Here is a 21725-nt window from a genome sequence, read left to right on the forward strand (position 1 = left end):
CCTCAATACAGGTATGGTTTTCTCTTCTTAATGACTGGTATTGTATACTCTTAGTTAAATAATTTTCTGTAAAATCTGTTGAGAAGAATGAGAATATGAGTTTTCAAGTCAGATATTAATAAGGCTCTCATGCTGCTTGTTTTTATTAGTCTGAATATTAAACTGGAATCATTCCTCTATTGCACCCATCAATTTAATCACTGATTTCAGTAATAGTGGATTAAAAGAATCCTTCAGAAATTGTTAGATTCTAGCATGTTGCAAATTTTCTGGTACCAGGGTTTGAATCCAGGGGTAGTTATTATTTTTTTTTTTATTTTGAGATAGCATCTCACCAAGTTGCTTAGAGCCTTGCTAAATTGCTGAGACTGGCTTTTAACTTGCAATCCTCCTGCTTCAGCCTCCCAAATTGCTGGAATTACAGGTGTGTGCCATTACACCTGGCTATACATTAATTCTGAAAAAAAATCTTAAATAAAACTAGTACTCCTAAGAAATAATTGTATAGCACTGTTAGGAGGTGAGCAGAATACAATCATTTTTTGGTGTCCTTGGAGATTGATTCTAAGACCCCCCTCCTTGGATGCAAAATCTATGGATGCTCAAATCCCTTATATGAAGTAGCATAGCATTTGTATAGAAACTACTCATCTCCTCCTGTACACTCTAACCCATTTTTAGATTACTTATAGTACCAGATACAATGTCAATGCTATGTAAATTGTTGTTGTTATACTGTTTTGTTCAGGGAATAAAGTCTATATGTGTTCAGTACAGACATAATTTTTTTTCCAAATAGTTTTGATCCTCAGTTAGTTGAATCCATGGATTTGGAACCCAAGGATATAGAGAGCTGACTATTTGAAGGTGTGGCTGTTACAGCCAATTTTCTGAACTCTTCCACTTAGATTAACTGCTACTTCCAATTAAACTGGGAAAGCAACTTAAATTCTAGAAACTTCAGCTTCTGCATAGGGAAAACAGAGAAGTAATACTGTGTTCATCAGTCTGTTGTGGTTATTTTAACCAATGATGGAGGTCAAATCTGCACAGAACTTGGCACATAAAATAGCTTACAGACTCAAAAACAGCAATAACAAATAAGATGATATCCAATGATGAAGTAAAGTTGAGGTGCAGAAAATAAAACAGGTGAAAGAGAAAGAGAGAGAAGGGGGAGAGGACACTTTGGCTGATTAGACAAGGGAAGCCTGTGGTGAGGAGGTGACATTTAAGCCCAGGGCTGAGCACTCAGCAGGAAGTCCGCATATCATCCTACATAGAAGGATGTGAGATTAAAGTAGGTAGTATACAAAAGTGGAATGCGGACTGTAACACCCTACAAAAAGGGACAGAGCTCATCACTCTGTTTATACCAGAAATAAAACATTGCGTTCATTCATGCTGTATCCATTCATTCATACATGCCTTTATTTCCTCTGACATTTTGCAGAGTTGACAGAATCTTGCTGACATCGTAGTAAGGCCTGATTCACTCCAGATGTTTCTTGGGAAAGAGAGTCAATCTGGACAGATATTAGAGTAGCCCTCATTTCTATGGTTGTTTTTTTTCAGGGATCGAATTGTCTCACAATAATGCTGGGAATATTGCCCTTTTACAGATGAGGAAATTGGGAATCACTTTTAATGACGTACTTAAAATGATTCCCTTTTATATTAAAGATAACTGTCTGTCTCCAATGCCAGTTGGACAAGGTTGTTAGTTATAAGGGCCTGATTGTGGCTATTCCTTCAGGGTCTTAGACTCTCCTCTTTGCTCAAACCCCTTCAAGCTCACAGGGGATGCTCGGCTCGTACTGTAAGAATGAAGACCAGGTAGACACAGCTAATTCGGCTGTCTTCCCCAAGAACACCCGGTATGAATTAAGTCTTGCTATACCCCTGGGGACCATGCGTAGTCACCTATAAATGAGTTGACTGTATTTTTTGAACTCAGCGTCAGCTACGTGGTCTGACAATAAGGCACAATATTCAGATCCAGACTGTCCCTAATAAGCATATGGTGCTCTGAAGAGGATCCCTCCCTATCAATGGCTTTGCAGTTATGAACTTCCTAACACTGGGATTAGAACAGGAGGGAGGGAAAACAAAGAGGTGCAGGTAAAAACAGCCCAGGCTCAACCATCTTGGAATTCCTGCATTTTTCTGCACCCAGGCATTCATTAAAATCTGTTACTCATCTCCCTGGGGTAACCATTATAGAATGAGAGCTGAAGCAGGTTTTGCAGGAATAATCTGTATGGAATAGAAATGAGCAAATGTCTTGAAATGCCTGGAAATTTCAAATCTCCCAGGTCCAGCAGAGGGGACAGAAGCCAGCTCAAGAAGCCCCCCCTAGGAGCTGTCCCTTGCTAGTCTGCAGGGACTTCAAAGGCTTGCTGCATTCACAGGCAGGAGTGGAAGAGAGCAAGGGGGAGGGAAAAGGTGAGAGAAGAGAGAAAAGAAAAAAAAGGCGGGAGAGACAAAGGACAGGCTCCTTTAACAGTCTCCTTTTGGTGCAGTGGTTTTTGCACTTGTAGGTCTGCGGCAGGATGTGAAGTGGGAAGTGTTTTGTGGTCAGGAGAAAAACTGCAGCTGGCGGGAGATGGCGTGGGCTGATGGATACTCTGGAGAGAGGCAGCAGAGGTTGGGAGGCAGGCGGGAAAGAGCTGAGGCGGTGGTAGGATGAGTGAGACAGATGGCCTTCCCCTCCCATAGGGATTTGCAAATCCAAGAGTTTCAGATCCATGCTTAAGATTTGGTATCCTGCAATCATCACCAGGTTTGGTGTGTGTTTGGGGTCTTATTTGAGTGTTTCCTGTAATGTGACCGTGGGCAAGTCACTTAAGCACGGGTCCTCGGATTCTTCACCTGTAAAATGAAATGACACTACTAAGAGCAAAAACTGTTAGAACTGAGTGGAGACTGTAAGATGCACGCCCAGAGCCGATCTCGGGTTCCCTCGCAGCGTGTGCGTGCGGTAAGTCACCTTTCTCCAGGTCCCTTCAGCCACCTGCACTTCCCAGCCATTTCCAGATTCACGGGGCATCAGATTCTCCACTGGGGTGCCCCCCAATGGCAACCAACCTGCAGGGCCACCCACTGCTCTGCTCCCCTCTGCAAGACAGCTTCTCCCATCCTCTGTCATCCGAAAGGCACTGGGAGGACAAGAGAGCGTCTACTCCACCTTTGACACCTTGCTTCAGGTGAGATTAAATGGAAGGCAAAGGGTGGGGAGAGGGAGGAAGAGAGGAACAAAGAAGGAGCTGGTTTTCTGGCTGTGGCCTCTGTTTGTTCTTCTTAGTGAACACCCCACCTCCTCCTCTGATCATGAACTGCTCTGGGCTCCGAGTCCTTTATTTTCTTCTTCTCAGCACAGTTAACCCTTGAACTAGGCAAACCAAGGGGAGAAAAAGAAGCACATAATAACTTCCTGAGCATTTGAACACCACATGGTAGATTACGGAGTTGTTTCACATCCACGACGCCACACAATTGTACCAGAGAAGTTCCTTCTGTCCTTAGCCCCATTTTACAGCTGGGAGCTGCAGAGTAGTGAGGTGACTGCGAGTGCTGGATCTGGAACTTGGTCCTGAGAATTTGACCCCCAAATCTTGGAACTTTCCTCTCTCTTCTATGTCTGTCTTGGGGTTGAAATACAGAGGGCATGTAGGGGACAGGGGAATGACTCTTTAAGGAAATCCGCACCTTAGCAAAGCTAGAATAGGGATTATCTATGAAATAGTGGATGAGTTTCTATACACATCACCCTTCCACTTAACCTGCCCAACCCTAGTTTCTCAAGGGAATTCAGAATTACACAGTTGGAAAAATCACACAGCTTCTCTCCTTGCTTCAAACATTTAAGGAGACACTTAAAAACTATTTGTGAAGTTAAACGAGGGTGTCTGGCTTTCGTGCTTAGCCCAATTCAGAAAATGAAGCGTGCAAAGTCCCCAGTGGGGTAGCACCTTCCCTTCTCCCAGATAAAAGGACATAGTTACAAAATGTTACCATGTGGCTTAGAACTAATAGAACAAATGGGAGCTTCATTACACAAGTCTGTGTGCTTTAAGATAGATGTTTTGTACCTGTGCTAAGACAGAATATGACTCCAGAGTCTGGAGCGTTATTAATGTTAAAAGGAACATTATACTATCAAATTAGGAATCAGCTTGAAGATAATAGTATATTCATAGAAGGATGTTCTGTTGAGAGAAACTGAGCCCTACCCAAGCCCTCTCTGGGGAGTAAGACATCCTGGACTGCAGGACAAATACTTTGAGATCAAATTTTGCTCACCTGGATCTCCAAGTCTCTCCTTCAGATGACATTTATTTTTTTGTTTGCTAAAAATAAAACCTCAGAAACACCCCAGTTTTGCTGTACCTGATGGTATGTGCCTGACACAGTTATTCCACAGTCTAAGGTAAGGAGATTGCAAGTTCAAGGCCAGTTTGGGTACATTCCCTATAGGAACAAGGAGGGGTGGGGATAACAGCTCAATGGTAGAGTGCTTGTCTAGCATATGTGAGGCTCTGAAGTCAATCCCCAGCACTGGAGAAAAAGAAGAAGAAAAATACAAAGACAAAAAGAAACACCGTAGTCTCTCTTCTTTGAGCTCTTGCCCAGTTCAGTTACATGAAACCCTTCCTAACTCGCCTCATCCTCTGGCTGAAAAAAAACCCTATCTTTTGTCTGAAACCCAAAGTCACTTTACTTTACTTTAGACCCTCATCACCACCTCTGAGGAGGTCAGCACCAGAGGAGTCTGCCCAAGGTCCCATGGTGGTTACAACTGAAATGAAAATTAATTCCAGGGGTCCTGATCTCAGAGCATGTCCATCGCACCTGTGTCCTCACCTGGAAGGACTAATGGAACTCTCTATGGCCCATCAACACACTGACAGATTGGATATGTAATGCCTGTCACGGAACCAGAACCTAAAGACACAGGGCTGAGCAGCTCTGGCAAGGGGCTAGGGGTCAGGAGAGATGTGGACTATGGAGTGCTCCCAAGGGCAGTGCAAGATGTGAGAATGATAAAGAGGGGTCAGCAGGCAAGTTAGTCTTGCTCTTCTCCTCTGCAGCCTCAGCACAACCAGGAACTCGCAGCTCTAAGCTCCAGCTCAACACGGTGGTGAGTGACACACCACCCTGACCTTCAGGACATGTGCAATAGAAAGCAAGGCGATTACAGTGCAGAGAAAGAAGTAGCAGGATTGTGACGTCCTTGTTGTTAGGGGGATTCATGGGAAGGACACCTACATAGGATTTAGGAGATCAGTGAGAACTTCCCAAAGGAGTTATAGCTAAGCAAAGAGCTAGATGATCAAAGGGATCCAGAGGGGCAGGAGATAGTTTTTAGCAAAAGAAATGGAATGTGCAAAGGAAGGGGGAAAGTAAGTAGCAGGAATTCAGACAATGAGGGAAGAAGGGGAGGCTGATGGGATGGTGAATTCTACAGTTTGGCCTGAAATGTCCCCAGAAGTGCCATGTGCTAAAGGCTTGGTCCCAGCTTGGTGCTGTTGGGAGATGCTGAAAACGTCAAGAGGTAGGACCTCGTAGGAGGTTCCCCAGACACTGGGGGTATGCCCTTGATGGGGACAGTGAGGTCTCAGACCCTTCCTCTTTCTCTCCTTTGTTCCCAGTCATGAGGTGAACAGATTTCCTTCACCACATGCATCTCTCTTGATGTTCTGTCTCAGCGGGTCAACTGACCATGGAATAAAACAACCCAAATAAACCTTTCCTCCTTTCAAACTGATTATCTCATGTGTTTTGTTACAGTAATGGAAAGCTGATTAACACAATAAGACATGAAACTAGAGATAGACAGGGACCAGAATTCTGTGACCTTCAAAGAATAGGGGAAGCAAAGTGTGTGTGTGAGTGCGTGTGTGTGTGTGTGTGTGTGTGTGTGTGTGTGTGTGAGAGAGAGAGAGAGAGAGAGAGAGAGAGAGAGAACAACAAATACAGAGAGAAGGAAAAGAGAACACCAATTTATCCTAGCCTTGCTTAATCAATAAACACTTATTGAAAGTAATTGTGCAAAGCTCTGTGTGCCGAATCTGCTAGGGAATAGGCAGCAAAAACCACTCAAAGCTTTTCCTTAAGAACCTTACAAGCTAGGAAGAGGAATAATATTTTTAAAAAATGAATAAAACCAGGTAGAATACTAAAACGGTGATAATAGTAGTAGAATGAAATTTTAGCTGAGTTTGAAAAACAGAGCAATGCAATTCATTTGCAGCATCACTGAAGCTCTCATGAGGAAGATGCTCTGTGGGCTGTGCTGATGAGCAGGCAGGACTGAGTCAGCAGAGATGAGGGCCTGTCTGACTAAGGGTCTGGAGCAGGAAGGGAAAGAGGAAAGTAGGGGAGGGAACAGGGGATGCTCCAGGAGGAGTTCCTTTAAGTTTGCTGGGTGGACGCCAGAGTCTCTCAAGGGCCTCACTGTGGTCTGAATGGGTTCCCTCAATTGCACAAGCTGGAAACTCAGGCCCTAGAGCCATGGTGTTGGGAGGTGGAGCCCAAGGCGGGTGTTCAGCTCCTGAAGGCTCCGCCTCCATGAATGGATAAAGGCTGCTTTCAAAAGGCCTTGCAGGAGTAGGTTCTCCCTCTCCCTCTTCTGCCATGTGAAGATGCGACCTTCACCACTACCTGCCCCTCTGCCTTCCACCACATGAGAACGCAGCAAGAAGTCCTCTTCACATTCCAGAAGCTGGTGCCTGGATCTTGGGCTTCCAGCTCCAGAACTATAAGAAATAAGTTTCTGTTCTTTATATATTTCCCAGATTCGGGTGTTCTGTTACAGCAGCGTTACAGTGACTAAGACAGACCTTGAATGCCAACTGAAGAATTTGGATATAACTCAGCAAGTAAATGGGAAACATGAAAAATAGTCAAGAAAAGAGACATGATAAGAACTAGAAGATTAAATTAGCCATGGTATCTATGTACCAAATTTAACAAGCTGGAGTTTGTGAAAGTGTTATAGCATATTTGGTGAATTCTACAATTTTTCAAATTACACTTTTCCCCCCAAATTTTATAGTCATAAGACACATAAATTTGCCATCTTAGCGACTTTTAAGTATCCAGTTCAATGATGTTAAATATATTTATTATGTTATACAACCATTACCATCATTCATCTCCAAACCCTTATCATCTTATAAAATTGAAACTGTATCCATTAAACAATAACTCCCCAATCTGTTTCTTACTGCTTTTGATAAACACTATTCTACTTTCTGTCTCTTGAATTTGACTACACTAAGTACTTCATGTAAGTGAAATCAGATATTATTTGTCCTTTTGTGACTGGCTTATGTCATTTAGCATTCTGTCTTCAAGTTTCACCTGTGTTATAGCATGGGTCAGAATTCCCTTCTTTTTCATGGCTGAATACTATTTCATTATATGGATTGACCACATTTTGTTTATCCATTCATTTGCTGAGGGGCACCTGAGCTGCTTTTTTTTTTTTTTTAGCTATTGTGAATAATGTTGATAAGAACATGGGAGTACACAACCATAAAGAAGAATAAGTTATATCATTCAAATGGATAGAACTAGAAAACATCCTGCTCAGTGAAATAAGCCAGACTCAGGAAGTTAAAAGTCAAATGTTTTCTCTCATATGCGGAAGCTAGAGCAAAATAAGGGGGAAAAGGTGGAGGCAAATCCTATGAAAATAGAGGGAAGATTGGTGGAGTAGAAAAAAGAGTGAAGGAGAGGGAGGAGAGAGAGAAAAAAGAGGAAGAATTGACCAAAATATGCTGTGTACGTGTATAAGCCCACCACAGTGAATTCCATCTTTCTGTGTGTCTGTAAAGCACCAATTTAAAAACAATAAAGAAATAGAAGGAAGACCAATAGAGAAAGGGGAACAGGGGGAGAGGAGGAGAGGGAACTAAAATGGAGCTTATTATATCCCATGCATGTATAATTATGTCAAAATGAATCCCAGTATTATGAATAACTATAATGCGCGCACACACACACACACACACACACACACACACACAACACTTAAAAACAAACATGGGAGTCCAAATCTCTCTTTGATGCCCTGCTTTCAGTATTTGGGCTATATACCCAAGAGTGGAATTGCTGAATCAGATGATAATTTTATCAAATCACATATTTTTATCTTAACAAAAACCTTAATATTATCCCACTCTGGAGGATTTGAATGATTTCATTATATAAAAAAAAATCTGTGTCTCAAGTCAAATGTCTATTCTGTCCCTGAAGAAATATTCATTGAGCACCTACTGTGTGCTAGGCATAATTCTAAGCATTGGGTATAGAGTAATAGAGAAACAGACAAAAGTCCTCCTCCACAAATTTGAAAATCAACCAGATATTTTTCAATCTTAAGAAGTTGTCATTATCTTTCTAAGTACATTAGTGGTGTTGTGGTTCAGGAGTTTTTAGAGTTGAGAGCTTTTTAGAGGTGCATTTTGAGATTTGTATATGAATTGACATGATAGGCAAGATTGGCTTTAAAACAGCCCAGTGGGTTAATGGGTGGAGGGAAGTGAGGAGGACATGGATGCAGCAGGATTGTCCCAAACTGGTGATTGCTATAGCTGGGTGAAGGGTACGGAAAGATTCACAGGCTTCTGTGTATGCATAATGTATATATTATGTTGTGAGTGTGTGTGTGTGAGTGTGTGTGTGTGTGTGTGTGTGTGTCACTGGGGATTGAACCCAGGGATGTTTTACCATGGAGCCACAACTCCTGTCCTTTTACTTTATTTTTTATTTTGAGACAGGTTCTCACTAAGTAGTTGAGGATGGCCTCAAACTTCTGATCCTCCTGCCTCAGCCTCCATAGTTGCTGGGGTTACAAGCATCTACCACTGTGCACAGCTATACATACTATTTTTTAATAATTAAAAGTGAAGAAAAAGAGCCCTTGCCCTTGTGGAGTCTGCTTTTTAGGGTTGAAATTTGTGCTACCATGGCATCAACACCAACAAGGACAATACAATGTCACAGTGCCAGACAGGGGCAGAAGTTGTGAAGCAGGTCAGACACACATGAGGGAGGGAAATGCAGGTCCTTTCTGGGACATTGAGATACAAGCATTCTGGATTCCTAAGAGCCCATTGGGTGCCTGCAACATCTTGGGAGTGGCTGTTTCCAGAATATTCAGAGTACGTCTATGTACATGAAGCTGTTCATTAGCAAGTATGGAGTGAAGTGTTAAATGTTTTAAGAATTATGAGGTACATTATTAAAAATAACTCAGTGACAACTTAAAAAATATTAGTTGTTAAATACACAATATGACAGTGACTCAGAAAGTGGCCCATCACACTCAGAATCACAAGAATCAAGTTATTTACAAGTGAAACATAAAATGAGATGAGTAAATTTAAAAAATACCTAAATACACAATAAAGAAAACACAAACTAGTAAGTCTACCTCTCTAATGCTACTAGTTTCAGTAAATTAAAATCTCACCTTAAATTAATGTACTTTGATTTCATTAGCTGCATATGTATATTTAATTTAATGTAATTTTTGATTTATACTAGTATGAAGAACTATAGGTGAAAACAGTCATAACCAATTTTGTTTGTAAATATTTTAAAAGATCATAATAAAAAACAAAATTATATCAACCCTGTAGGGCCTTGGAGTTTTTTTGTTTGTTTTGTCTTGTTTTTTTCCTCCTTAAATTGTATTCACTCATTTCTCAAAGAACACTCTGGTAAAAAGTCTATGCTGTTTTCAGGGATATGGAAGGACTGATTTTGATGCTGCAAGAACCCAGGTGGGAAATGGTTTGAGTCAGACGTTGGCAGTACAGTTGAATATGAAACCTTCAATTCAAGAGATGTGTTGGAAGTGAATCTGCCCTTTCTGGAGGATTGGGAATGACTTAGACATGGGAAGTGAATGAGAGATTGAGCCTAGAGGAGTAGAAATTCCATTCTCAGAAACTGGTTATTCAAAGAACGAAGCTGTAGGGCAGGAGGGGAGGGGTTGCTAAATTAAGTTTGGATATATTGCATTAAAAAAAAAATGGAGTGGCAACAAGCTGGAAATGCAAAGCTGGGTCTTAAAGGCATTGGCTGTGGCCTTCAGAACCAGAACACTGCCCCATGAAAGTGTGGGAGATGGGGGCCCCTGGGGCCATCACCCTAAGGACAGGGCTGAGACACACACACACACACACACACACACAGCCCAAACTCAGGCTGGTTCTCCAGGACCAGAGGTTCTCTGGACCAATCAAGGGACTGGAAGGGTCCACTGGTCAGCAGGACCCAGGGCCACGTGAGGAGGGGCAAAGGGCCCAGGGCTCCAACCCAGAGGAATTTGCTGGCATGACTTCCAGCCACCGCTTTGTGAGTTGTTAGTTGAAGTCAGTTGTATATGTTTCCTGTTTTCAGTTCGGATTACAACTAGTAAACAACCAACCAAAAAAAGAGAGAGAGAGAGAGGAAGTTTCCGGTGTGGAAATCTGAGACCATCTGTTTCTCATTCTCTTCCCTTCTCTACGCTGGTTTCTTATATTCTCCGCTTTCCCTCCCACCCCTAAGAACATACATCTCTTGGGGAGCTTTGTGACCTTCTTGGGTTACCTCTGCCTTAATGACAATGCCGGCTTTCTTATGAGATTAAACTAGAAGGTTCCTTGTTTCCATTCAGAATAAATATCTTGAATTGTTTACTTAAAATGTTTTTTCATGAAAATTCTGCATTTCATCTAAATAACAAGGAAATCTAGATAAAATAACAAAATCATTGCTAATGAGGCCAAGTGTTATTTTGTTGAAGGCAATAACAAAACGCCATCTTAATGTCTTATTAGCAGGCACATTTAGACTTAGCCAAAGGATAATAGTTAACATGTAGAGTTGAGGATAGAAATGCAGTATCAGGTGGGCTGCATAGGAGGCAGCAAGAGTGTTGCCAGGACCACGTCTCTCCTGGATTCAGGAGTGGATTGTCTTTCTTAAGAAACTGTTTTCCTTTAGTCTGGTGTTACAGGTCCCTCTTGTGTTGGTTGGTGACATTGTCTGGCTCTGGTTTCCTAGAACCATGGGACTTGATTCTGTAATTGACTTCATCAGTGATTATAAACATCCTCTTCCTCCTCAGCCTTGCCACCAAAACCACCTAGTGTGTCTGCAGTAAGGCCCAGTGGAAAAATGGAAGGCTAGTTCAAAAGTGCTGTGAAGCCAGGTAGATCTGAATTTGAATCCTTTCTTCCCCACTAGAACCTAGCGCTAATTGCTTATACCTTCGAATGTCAGTTTCTGCATTGATTAAGTGGAGGTGACAGTAATGTTCACATTATTATCTTCAGGACAAAAAAAAAGGATAATGTAACCAAAATGTCTAATGTAGAGGTTAAAAATATTAATCTTTGTATTCATTTCTTTTTCCCTCCCTCCCTCCCTCCCTCCCTTCCTTCCTTCCTTCCTTCCTTCCTTCCTTCCTTCCTTCCTTCCTTCCTTCCTCTTCTCCCTCCCTTCTTTATTTCTTCTCTTCCAGTCCTGGGGATTGAACCCAGGGGCCCTTTACCACTGAACTACATCCCCAGGCCTTTTTCTTTTTTCTTTTGAGACAGTGCCTCACTAAGTTACCCAGGGTGGCCTCTAACTTACATCCTTCTGCCTTAACTCCTTTGCATTTCTTCTTTTTCTAAGACAGAATTTCTTGTAAAGAAAGCATGAAAGATGTAACTGAGGCAAATTGGATGTGCTGTCAGCTTATCAAAGGACTGAGTAATCATTCGGCTACCCGCATAATGGCACAGCAACCAAATAAGAAATGGAGCATTCGTCAGCAATGTTGTTTTAGCTCATCATTATGTACTCTAGAGGACCCCATCCCTGCTTCCTGTTTTTGGATCTTCCTGCTGTCACTGTCCCTACTTGGGAAGGCTAAAGGCCAGAGCCCTTCCTCTCATGGTTGAAATCTGGAGGTGCCTGCTTCTTTTCTGCCTTGTAACCCTGCTTGTTGCAAGCCCTCAGCTAAAAATGCAAACACATTTTATTGGGATTAGTCAGGAAGGTTCTTGTAAACAAAGTCTTCACTAAGGCGTTACTGATTATACAGAATGACGCTCCTGCTCAAAATCAGGATTCCTCCTTCCTCTGAATTCATGAAGAGTATATAATGCAAGAATTTCACTTGGCCCTTGGCATATCTCTTGTTCTAATATATGCATCTCCAGGATCCTTGGGACCATCCCAACTCCTCTTTGAATTCCTACTGAAAAGGAAAGGCTTTATCACAACGTCAGCTCTAATAAATATTTATTGAATTAGGGTGAATTGTACATTTCATTTTTTCTTAAGGAAACTGGAAATATTTCAAGGACAGGAAGGCCTTTACTTCTTTGTACTCCATTTTTCTCTCTTTTAATCTCACTGTGATATTCAAGACATGATCCGTAAGTACATGGTAACATTCACAGTAAGCAGACCCAGGATTGTAAGGCTGCAAAGCAGCTCAAACAACATCCAGTTCAGGTCTGAATTCCCTGACAAGGTCCCTGCAAATGTCACTCCCCCTTTTCAGGAGCACTTCTCACCCTGGGATCTTCTGCTTTCCAAGCAGGCATTTCAGACAAAGTCCTCCATTGACAGAACTACGGTTTGTCTCCCTGTATTCTTCATCTGTGATCTAGAATCTATCCAGTGAAGGAATATAAAACACTTTTTGACCCATTTTCCACATGATGGCCCATTATATATTCAAAGAGAGCTCTTGAATCTATATTTTTCTATAAGAAAAACTTCAGTTCGCTATATGATATGATTTTAATTTCTCTCAATCAGATCTCTCTTATTGAATTTTTACTTGGTTCTTCCCTTGGAGTCAATTTTAATTATCAGTATTTTCATTAATTGAAAACATGCTGCATACTCTATGATGCATACAATTCTGCATACAGTTCTCTGTTGTCTCTTTTAATTTTCTTTAACTTCAAAGGTGGGTGTTATTACCTAGATAAGCAATTTTTTTAGGTTCAGTGAGGATTAAAACTTTGTCCAAAATGTAGCCAGCAGAGCTAGGATTGGAATCCAGATATGTCTGATTCCTAGGGTCACGTATATACCTATTATGGTGCATTGTCTCCCCGAGTTAAATTGGCTCAGTCTATTTTGTTCCGAGTTTATTGATAATCTGGACTGGACTCTTTGCCTGACTGCTCCAAATTCCATTTCCTCTCTTGTAGTTAAAGAAGTATATTTGCGTATAATGTTGATTGATATTTTTCCCCTTTTAGACATTCTTCTTGCTCCTTCTGGTACGAGGCTATCTCCTCTGTGTTCTTGAGCTTTTTTAAAAAAAACTCTGTTTTTAGGATTGCATGGTGACATGTCTAACCCGCTGGACCTATTACCCATCACAGTCATCGCTACATGATAGACCAGGTGGAAACATGTCTCCACACAAAAGATCATGCTTTCAAGTCCAGGCAGCATGTACCTACAGCTGGTTAGACTGATGTTTCAGTTCCCTTGGCAACTTGGAAGATAAAGTGTGTTCTCAGAAATACTCTCCTTAGACCCAATTGAAAATTCCATTTGTTGCTATAGCTATCTTCCCCGCTCCCCTCCACCCCGCACCCCCAAATCAAGTCTTTCAGTGAGAACTTGTTGAAACTATATTTCAACTAGCTTTCTTCTACTTATGGCAATCACACAGATTGAAGTTTCAGAAGTAAACCCAGTTTCAAATGCCTTGTTGGGAAATTGTGTTCCCAATACCAGTAGCCTTTGGTGGGGCTCATGTACCTTGAGGCAAGAACAGCAAGAATGAGGAAATGGGCTTCTGCTTCTTTTCAGCTATTCCCCAGCTTCATGGCCTAAGACTCACCACATACAGGATTCTCCTGTTCGAAGCCTTCAGCACAAAGTGGTTAAGCAACCAATATTAATTTCAGAGAAATACCAAACTTAAAAAGAAAATAAAAAATTGTTCCCAAAACAAAAATATTCTCCTGCACACCTAGGCAATATTTTATGCTTTGTTAATAAAAGAAAACCTGGCTGCTTTGGCAACTGAGAAACTGATGTGACTCCATTTTTGAGAAACCAGCTTCTAAACCTCAAGGCCTGTCCTAAGGAAGGGGGCATGACCCTTGTCCTAACCCACTCCTAGGCACATACCCACCCTGCTGAGTTGTTTGTAAATAACAGGAGAGATCTGTGGTGCCAGGTGTTCCTGACTCAGTCAGGCTAGGTGAGGACCCATAGCAACCCCCTAGCAACCACCAATCAGCATGAGACAGGGAAAATACCTGGGATGCCAGATGACCCCCCAGTAGTTTATGGTGGTTGATAACATGTAGTTTAGCAGGTACACCCCTTATGGCCTAAACCAATCAGTTCAAAGGAATCTCCCTCTTGTACTAACCAATCACCCCTACCCAAATTGTTCCCACCAGTAAATGTGCTAATCAATGTTAAGAGTTGTTGTTTGATTTTCCCACTGTATGGAATGATTTGCTGTGTGATGTTGTGACGCATAGAGTATCCCCTGAAACCTATAAAATCTCACTGAAGAAAAGACCAGGACTCACTCCCTGGGTCTGCTGCATTGGGAAACGGTTGTGAGTCCAGGCTTGAGCTTGCAATAAAGACTCTTGTGTGATTGCATCGGATTCGGCTCCTGGAGGTCTATTGGGGTCCAACAAATCTGGCATTACACAACAAACTATTCACTGTCTTCAGACAATGTTGGTTCTAGATGTAATTACTCTCAAATTCCTAGAAAGGCTCACTGGAGGTGATGTGGCAGTGACCTACGCTTGTGAATCTGACATGATTTATGTTTGGATTCTGGATCTGAGATGATCTGAACCTCAGTTGTTTGTGTGGGAAGTTGGGTTGATTCTCTGAGGCTTAGCAGTCTCTCTAAATCCCAGGTGTTCTGGTAAATTCACAGGTGGTTTGGAGACTGAAACAGTTGGCAACACTTTTCTTCTGCTTTATAAATAAAACTCGTAAAGGGGGACTTGCAATTCCTTCTACATTGGGTTCCAATCTGTAGTCTTTCCTTACTTGGCCTCAGGGATGCTCTACCCACCTGAATTCCACCCTTTCACCTCCTTTGTAAATGGCGCCTGGAAGTTCATCTGGGTTTCCTTCAAGCTCCTTTCTCCTCACTGCTCTCCCCGCAGGAGATCTCTGTCAGTGTCTTTGCTTTAAATACCATCTTTCCGTTTGACACCCCTAAATTTATATCACCAAATTTGGACTTCTCTTGCGTGTGTGTATGATATTTATACAGATTTTAATATACTAATATATAGTAATATAGGGTGTCACTACTTTGCCCATGCTCGTCTCCAACTTGTGATCTTCCTGCCTCAGCCTCCTGAGTCACTGGGAAGCCTCCTGAGTCACTGGGATTATAGATTCTGGACTTCTCTCTTGATCACCAGACTCTTAGATCCAATTGTCTATATCACTGCTTATTGGATGCCAACTGGATCTCATCTCTCCACCATTTTCTAGTTTCTGACTTCAAAATTTCCTAGAATTGTGGGTTTTATTCTTTTTCCAACCTCCTACACCCAGTCCATCAGCAAGTCCTTTAAAATACGTGTCATCTCTCTTTAAATATGTTCCATATCTGATCACTTCTTGTCATTAACCCACTATAGCACACTCTGGGCCACAATTATCTCTTACCTGGACTATTGCAATAGCCTCTTCACAAGTTTCTGTTTCTATTCTAAAACCACATCTACTCCACTGGATTTTTTTACAGTCAGCAGAAGGGTCCTTCTGAAAGGCTAATCTGGAGACCTCACTCTCTATTCACAGACTGCCATTGGTTTCCCAGAATAACAAAAGCCTTAACATGGCTATTATGGTTTGGATCTTAAATGTCTCCCAAAGGTCATGTGCTAAAGGCTTGGTTGCCAGCCTGAGGTGCTGTTGGGAGGTGATTAGGATCCTGGCTCCTCCTCCCTCTCTCCCTCCCTCCCTCCCTCCCTCCCTCTCTCTCTCTCTCTCTCTCTCCCCCTTTTCTGGCCACCATGAGGTGAGCAGCTTTACTCTACCACGCTGTTCTCTACCATGATGTTCTTGCCTCACTTCAGGCCCAAGAAAGCAAGGACTGAAACCATGAACCAAAATCAAGCTTTCCTCCCTTGAAGTTGATTTACTTGCAGTGACAGAAAGCTGATTCACGCAATGGTCCTGCACTCTCCCCAAACTCCTCTTCTCTCCTTTGTTTTCTTAAAACTCCTCAAATTCCCAGTACATTCTGCTCTTGATTCTTTACGATTATTGACTCCTCTGCCAACGATATTCTTTCCTCAGATGTTTTCAGTCTCAGCACAAATATCACAGCCTCAGAGGGGTATTTTTGAGCTAAAGATGACCTTCGCCCAAGTCCTTCCATCCTTGGTACAGGGCCTTGCCCTTCTCTGCTAACTCTATCTTCTATTATGTATTGGTCATCCTTCTCTCTCTTTAAGCTCATGAGGGCTTGTCTTGGTTATTCCACATCCTTAACACCCAATACTAATGGATTCTTCATTTAGGGAGAGGAAAGTATTAGAAAGATAGCTATGGCCAAAGAAATATATGAAGCCAGAAGGTGTCTGTGGTATTGGGGAATCCACTGAGCTGCTACCTCTGAGTTCCTTCGCAGAAATGCCCAGTCTAGGCTGTGGTGGTCAAATTTGGGGTAAACACCAAGTTGTGGTCAAAGAGGCAAAACCCAAACCAAACAATATACGTAATGCCAAACCCATGTAAGTGATGCCAATGTTATTATCCAATGGTGGAATGAGAAAATGAGACTTTAAGGTCTGCATTCAGAGAGACTGGCTCTGAGTGAGAGGCTTGGGAAAGAGACTGTGAACAAAGAAAAGGTAATAGAAACTCCTATATTTAGGGCAGAACTGCATACTCAGAGTCAGACCTGATTATATGAAGGCACTGGGAAAGTTCAAATAAAAGTAGGGGATTAGTTTTTTTATTTTTGTTTTTGACCTATTTTGAGTCACAGATTTTCCCCCCTCCAGAGCTATCCTAAAATGCCTATTAAAATAATTAACATTTTTTAACCCAACTGATTCACTTGGCAGGAATAGCTTGTTCCTCTGCCAATGTTGGGCTGACCTCAGGGATTTCTCTACTGGAAGTATATTGTTTTGTAAAGTTTATCATTGGGTTGCCACCTTGAAAATTCTGGGAGGTAGTAAGCTTTTCACTTTCTTGTTTTCTTTATAGTAATATCTTTAACTTACATCTAGTCCTCTGAGTACACACACACATGCCCAAGGTCAAATTTAATGGAAAATGTGAGATGAGATGTAAAAGAGTTGAAAACAACAGAGAGAAGGAGGGGGGAGTTCCTTCATTAAATTATCAAATAATTGTCACTCTAAAAAAATTATACATATTATATATAACAAGAAATTTCCTATTTTAACAATGTTTAAGTGTCTATTTCTTTGGCATTAAGTACATTCACATTGCTATGAGAACATCACTACCATCTGTTTTCAGAACTTTTTCATCTTCCCAGTTTGAACCTCTGTACATAGTAACATTAGAGATAACTGCCTCATCTCTAGTCAACCACTGTTTCTACTTCCTGTCTTTTGAATTTGACTTTTCTAGGTATCTCATATAAGTGAAATCATATAGTATTTGTTTTTGGCTTATGTCACTTAGCATAATGTTTTCAAGTTTCATTCATATGGTAGCAAGTATCAGAATTTTTCTTCCTTTTAGAGGTTGAATAGTACTCCATTGTATGGATATACCACGTTGTATTTATCCATTCACATACAGAAGTACATTTTTTTGAGGCAGAATAATCCTGAACATAGGTACCTCCAGTTGAGGTCCTATCAGCAAGCAGAGATGTGTTCTAGTAACATCAGCTGGGTCAACAAGGATGGGTGACACAGTTCTCAGCTGTGATGCTGTTATCATCTCTGCCTTCCTGGGTCTGGCATGGCCAGCAAGCTCTAGGAGCCGATTGCTCTCAGCCTGAGTGGCTCATATTCCTGGCTCACGTCTTCCTTCAGCTGCATCTTGGTCTTTGCCTAGCTCTTTAGCTGCCTCCCCAGAGGGAAGCTGAGGAAGGAGACACAAACACAAGTCTCCCTGGATGAGTGGCTCTAGTCAGATTCTTGGGGAATGAAAAACGACATTATTGGTTTTGATTGTTCATGGATTTTGATTGTTTCTGACTGTATTGTTGGTTTACAAAGTTGAAATTCTGTAGGATTCTTGTATCGGGAGATATCTACACTCTGGTCTATATCTCACTTTCCATTTATTTATTCTTTGACTTATTCCTTGAATAAAATTTAAGATGCTTAATATACATATATGAATATAACACATTTCATGTCCTTGAGTCAAATAGGTTGGGGGAGACATAGGCACACAGCACATGCATCACAGTTGTTATGATATAATGCTGTAAGAACCAGGAAAGAAGTGGCATGGAAGTCTGGGGAGGCTCCTGGGAGGAGGTAATGAATTTAGCCAGCCTCTGTTCTGTCGATATGTGTGTGACAGGCATTGTGCTGGGGTGGGTGGGAAAGGGTATGTATAAGTATCTATCACTTTGGAATAGATAACTTAAAACTCAGTGGGTAGAAATGATTGGGGGCCAGCCGGACTTGGGAATGAGAACTACACTCTACCTCTTGATGGGCTGGCAGGAAATGTTGATGGCCACTTTTGCAGATACTCTACAACAGGGAAAGAGAACGTGACTCGGTTTCTTTCCTAAAGGAGTTCATAGTCTTAGCACTGATATATGACACAGACATACTTTGAGCAAATAAAGTAAGTTCTTGAGCTCTGGAGCCTGCTCCTTTGGGGAATGGAATGCAAGACTTGATCCTTTTGTGATCTGTATCCAGCATCAGTTTAGGAACATTCCAGGTTACCCACCACTAACTCTCAGGGTAACAGAACCCATCTCCTGGAATGTTGTGCCTCCCTCCTGGCAGAATGTTTGGAACACTAAAAGAAGAAGACCAACAAAACGAAACAAACCAGAGAGCTGGGAGTTCATTGTTCTATTTACAGAACAAGTTATATGAACTCTTCTCTGCCAGTTTGCTAATAACTGGTGTTATGCTCGAATTCGGGACCCCCAAAAGACCACCAGAGACCAAGATCGATGTAAACAGCAAAGAGGTGTTTATTGCGAGCTAGCTCGGTCCTCCGCGCACGCGCACACAGCAACTGGTGACGCTGAGAGGCCCTGAGCCCAGGGTTTGCAGCAGTTTTATACATTCTTTGGAGAAGGCAGGGACCCCCACATACATCATAGCATCTCTTAGCAAATCATCACACACCGTGGGAAAATCAAATAACAACTCTAAAACATGACTAGCACATTCACTGGCGGGAACAAGTTGGGTAGGGGTGATTGGTTACTACAACAGGGAGATTCATTTGAACTGATTGGTTTAAGCCACGAGGGGTGTTCACGCTGAACTACATGGTTTCCCAACACTTTATTAACCACCATAAACTACTGGGAGGGTCATCTGGCATCCCAGGTATTTCCCTGTCTCATGCTGATTGGTGGCTGCTAGGGGGCTGCTATGGGTCTCCACCTAGCCTGACTGAGTCAGGGACACCTGGCCCAGCAGATCTCTCCTGTTATTTGTAGATAAACCACTTAGCAGGGTGGGTAAGTGCCTAGAAGTGCTCTGTGGGTCTTTCCAAGGACAAAGGTCATATCCCTTCCTTGGACAGGCTGTGCTCTGAGATAGAGTCTGGTTTTTCACTGGTTGTTTAATAATTTTTGTGTGTTTTTGACTTGAGGCTATTTTCATTTGAGTCTGGAAGCAAGGGGGCAAGGAGGCAGTTAAAGTTCCTCAGTGGTTATGGTCTATTCAAAAAGGACCTGGCCAATATGCATGCCTCACTGGCTTAGTCATTTTACAAAGAATACTCTTTCCTTTACACGCCTGGGGGCACAAATCTCCAGCTGCCTTCTTGCCTATCCATTATCAGGGGTATTTTGTCTCTTAAATCTGATTTCAGTGGTGCACAAGAGCAACGCCTTGTGGCTTATTTCAGGCGCTGCATCTCTGGGGGCTGGCTCTGACTAGACTAGTCAGCCTTGGTTTCCTCTTCCCGGAGGAACGTGCTTCTCTTCTGCACAGGATGGCACCAGTCTGTTGGAGGCATAAATCAAAAAGAACAGTCTGTTTGCCAAAGGAATGTGTCTATGCAAAAACATATAGCTCAACACAACTGTGGCTCCGAGAGGAAAATCAGAGCATCTGCCAACCCACAAAGCCTCCTCACAGCTTGTTCCCTGCATCCCTGCCCTTTCCAGCAGCAGCCGCTATGCTTATTCCAATCACAGTTAAAAGACTTTTTTTCTGGAAAGGAAGAGCACAGGCCTCAGCAGCCATCTGATCTAAGAGCTAATTTGTACTTTAGCAGAAGATGAAAAATATTGGCAGTATGGACCTCAGAGAGTTGAAAGCCATGGAGTGAAATTTTAATGATGTTTATATTTTCATCCAGGACTTTTAACTGAGGAAATTTGCTGTTCAGTATAAAATCAGACATATTAATGCTCATTGGGAAGCTATTTAGCTGAAACCCATAGCAAATACATGTTGCATATTTATTATATTCAAAGGACTATACTAGGTGATGTAGAAAAGTTAGAAGTATTTTGTTGGGTCCTCACTTTTTTTGTTTGGTCTCTTCCTGAGTTTAGAAAACAATATTGGTATTTTTTTTTTTTGAGTTACTTATGAATCTTGGTGCTCTGATCTATCTTTTGCCCAAGATAAGAACCAATGGATGCATATAGAGTTTTAAAAGCCACTGTCCTAAGAACTACTAGGGGAAGCCCATTTTTTTCAGAGGAGAGGGTGTCACTCCTTGGCTCTTTCCTTAGCCCTGCCATCTCTAGTCACTCGAGGCTTCAGTGAGATGGTCAATGAGCTTAAGTCTGCTTAATATCCCATATTTTAGGGAAAGGATGAATGCAGGTGCTATGTCTGGCAGTGAATGTTTCTGCTCAGTTGATTTTCAATCTTGCCACCAATGAGCATTGTTATGGCTGACTTCTTTATGGATTGACTTGGGAAATAAGTACATCTCTTGAAGATAAATATTAGGTATTTTCTAGAGATTATATCATCCAAATTCCACCTGGGTCAGATTATTTCCCCTATTATTGAGGCTTTGTATCTGTCTTTAAACAATTGTCTTTGTTATGATGCTAAAAGGAACTTGGATTTTTTTTTTCCTGTTTCAGCTGAGAGATTCATCAACATCACAAAAGAATGACAGATATTTTTTATAATTTTCAGTCCCTATTTCTGAAGGAATGATTGCTGTGAGTCCATTGGTTTCAGGGTCTCACCTTGATGAAGGTGTGTGGCTATGAGGGATGCTGCCAGTTCTCACCATGTTCAGAAGGTGGCCCAGATAGAACAATGGAGTCAGATGCTCCCCAAACAACTTCTTACTAGGGATTCCCTCGGTGAATTGTGTGGGGCAAATCTGGGACTGGGACAGCCTCAGACTTACTTTAGCAAAATAAGAAACAAGTGCACTGTGGAAAAGAGAAGTGCAGGTCATTTTGCTAGTGGAAGAGGGTCATCTAAGTCATCTGTGGCATTTCCAAAGCCTGCTATTATCATACCCTGTAAATTCAAATGAAGAGAGAAGCTGTATCTAGAGGACACAGGAAAAAATAAGAGGAAAATAGAGTT

Source organism: Spermophilus citellus (assembly GCF_964194105.1).
Source record: "Spermophilus citellus genome assembly, chromosome: 2".
Lineage (NCBI taxonomy): Eukaryota > Metazoa > Chordata > Mammalia > Rodentia > Sciuridae > Spermophilus > Spermophilus citellus.